Consider the following 3726-nt stretch of genomic DNA (forward strand, 5'->3'; position numbering starts at 1 on the left):
TTTTTTTTTTTTTTTTTTTTTTTGCAAGATTATTATATAAATCGTGAAATTTTCCAAAAAGTTTAAAGCACCTGGTATTCCCAGGCAGTCTCCCATCCATGTACTAACCAGGCCCAAACCTGCTAATATTCAGAGATCGGGCATTGACTCTATTTTTTGGCAAAATTATTATATACTAAGTGAAAAGTTTCCAAAAAGCTTACAGCACCTGGTATTCCTAGGCGGTCTCCCATCCAAGTACTAACCAGGCCCAAACCTGCTTAGCTTCCGAGAGCAAACGAGATTTTTTTTTTTTTTTTTTTTTATTATAAAAAATTTACATTCATTTAATTTGTTTCATACAGTTACAATCCATGACATTATTATTCATATTTCCCCCATAGCCAGTTTACACCATTTTCTTTCATTTCCAACATTGGATTCCCTCTTACAATCATTTCTATAAAATCATCCTCTTTGTTTTCCATTGAGAAATAATTTCATAACAGTCTCACAGAGTATTCCATCCTGTTTTTAAAGATTATCCACACATCAACATTTTTCCCATCATATTTCGCCATGTTTCTTCTCAACCATATTACATACTTTGCTATTGTTACACATAAATTAAAGGTATACATATTGCAGTCATTATGACCAAATAAAAACATTGTTTCCCACTTCTTTTGGTCCTCATCATACTTCCCCTCCAAAATTTCTTTTGCAATTTCCTTCATTTTTCTCATAAAATCATCTAACCTTTCACAATAAAAAAAAAACAGATGTAACAGTCCTTCCTTTTCTTTCATACACACTTTACACTTTGCATCATTTTGAATTCCTATTTTATGTAATCTCATCTCTGTTAATATACAATTGTGTCTCAATAAATAATTAAAATTCTCTAAAATTGGTTCCATATATTTCAACCTCACGTTTCCCCAAATTTCATTTTCATTTAAGTCATCATATCTTTCTTTCCAGTAGTTCAAAGCTACTGGTTTTGTAAAAGCGATAGACCTAAAAATACTATACACATTCCTTACTTTGCATAAATTAAAATGAACGTTTTCCCCATTTAACCTTTTAAAAAATACATCTGGAAATTCATTCTCATCCCCACTCTCATAGTTTTCAATTCTTTCAATCCAGTCCTTTGGTATCGCTTTCTTTAAATCCTCATATTGTCCTTCTAACTTCCTTCTCCACGCCCTTTTGCCCCCCTCTCTCAATGCATCCACAACTGCCTGTAAAGGTACATAACCCTCTATCACCTCATACAATAGATCTTTTATTTGTCTCAAACCACAATCCCACCATTCTTTATAATACATGACCTTACCGTCCCTTATGATATTCGGATTTAAAAACAATGGTTGTTCTAAAAGCTGGGCCCTTCCTTTAGGTAAAATCAGTACATTTTCTAAAAATTCCCCCCATGATTCCAAAACCTCCACATAAAAACATGGCAGACCTTTTAACATCCAGCTTTTCATTTTCATCCATAAAACATTACATCCCATATTACATTTTTCCAGGTAATATTCCATGACTCTTTTCCAAATTACATCACTTTTGCTCTCTAGAAACTTCTGAACTGTTTTAATTCTCAGCGTTCTCATTCTTAAAAATGGATCTAAAAGTCCCAATCCTCCCTCCTTTAGGTTTCCAAGTAATGTATCATATGCAATCTTAGCCCTTCCATTTCCCCATAAAAACTTTAAAACCAATTCTTTCATTTTTTTGTAGTACAGATGAGGCAATGGGGTTACTCCCAACACATACCAGACTTTCGACAGCATCAATGAATTTATAATTAAAACTTTCCCCCTTAGCTTTAAATCTCTCATTTGCCAAAATCTCAGTCTTTTTCCAATTCCATTTAAAACACCTTCCCAATTCAAAGTGTCTGCCTTATTAGAATCAATACCAACCCACAACCCCAAAATCTTGATGTGCTGCATTTCCTCCTTGAATTGTATATGCTGCGGTATTTCCTCTACTCTGCCAATCCTCATACACACACTTTTCCCCACATTTACTTTGGCTCCCGACCCTTTACAATATCTTTCTAAAATCCCCATTGCCCTATCAATACTTTGGATGTCTTCTACCAACAAGGTTGTATCATCTGCATACTGATACACTGCTTCTCTTTGGAAATGGTTCTTTATTTGTATTCCTTTGATTTCTCTGTCTGCCTTAATAGCCAAACCAAGTGGCTCGGCTACCAGAGAGTAAAGTAAGGCAGACAGTGGGCATCCTTGCCTGATCGACCTTGTTGGTTGAAAACAATCCGTTAAAAAACCATTGCATTTTATGCATGTTAACACATCTGAGTAAAAAATCCAAATCCATTTTCTAAAATTTTCTCCAAAACCAAAAGCCTTAAGAACATCAAATAAAAACTCATGCTCTACCCTGTCAAATGCCTTTTCTAAATCCAGACTTATTAAAAATCCCCCCTTTCCCTTCTCCTTCATATAATAAATTGTGTCTCTTATACTTTTAACCACATCTACTATATCTCTTCCTTGCACCCCGTATGCCTGTGTTGTTTTTATTATTTTTGGTAAAACCTTTTTTAATCTGTTTGCTAATACTTTTGCTAATATTTTAAAATCTGTATTCAACATGGATATAGGTCTAAAATTTTTAAGATCTTTCGGATTACCGCTTTTTTTGTAAATCATTTTTACCATGCCTATCTTCATTTTTTCACTCAACACCCCCTTCTTGAAAATTTCTTCAAAAACTTCTTTTAAAATTGGCACTAACATTTCTCTAAAAGTTTTATAAAATTCATTAGTCAAACCATCCACACCAGGGCTCTTTCCAGGTTTTAACTGTTGAATTGCAATATCTATTTCTTCTTCCTTAATTTCTTCATCACACAAAATCCTGTCCTCACCTGTTAACTTAGATTTAATTTGTTTAATCAAAAACTCCTCATCATTTTTTCCTATACCTTGTCCCTTAAACATGTCCATGTAATATTGCTTTACTGTTTTCAAAATTTCTTTAGTTTCTGTTTATATTTCCCCTTTTTTATTTAAGACTTCTTTCAATAGATCAGCCTTCTGCCTATTTTGTTCTAAATTAAAGAAAAATTTTGTGCATCTTTCTCCCTCTACTGCATATTTTGCTTTACTTCTTATAATTGCACCCTTACATTTTTCCTCTTCTAATATCTTTAATTTATCTTGTAGCATTATTATTTTTTCAATTTCCTCTTTTCCATTGCTTTCTGACACTTTACTTAACTCATTATTCAGGAGTTTGGTTAATTCGGTTTCCTTCTGTCTTTCTAATTTTCTGACATTTTTGCTGTATTCTATTGAAAATGTCTTTATTTCCCACTTAACACTATCCCACCATACTCTTTTCTCTTCCCTATACATTCTATTAATTTTGCTTTCTTCCACAATCCCTTTAATACTTTCCTGATATGCATTACTCTTTAAAATCTTTGCATTTAAAACCCACACTCCCCCTCCCCTTTTCACACTTGAAGAATCTAATGTAAAAAATAAGAGAGAATGATCACTAAGACCAACTCGTTTATAATAAACATTAGTAATATTCCCTTGCATTTCCTCTGTACATAAAATATAATCAATCCTACTTTGTTTCAGTTCTTTTAAAACAAATTGTCTTCTTGAAAATTGCCTACTCGTTCTATTTCTTTCTCTCCACACATCAATCAATTTAAAATCCCCCATCAGTTTGTTCAACTCCTCCCTTCCC

This window comes from Carassius gibelio, chromosome A10 (assembly GCF_023724105.1).
Source record: "Carassius gibelio isolate Cgi1373 ecotype wild population from Czech Republic chromosome A10, carGib1.2-hapl.c, whole genome shotgun sequence".
In the NCBI taxonomy this organism is placed as follows: Eukaryota; Metazoa; Chordata; class Actinopteri; order Cypriniformes; family Cyprinidae; genus Carassius; species Carassius gibelio.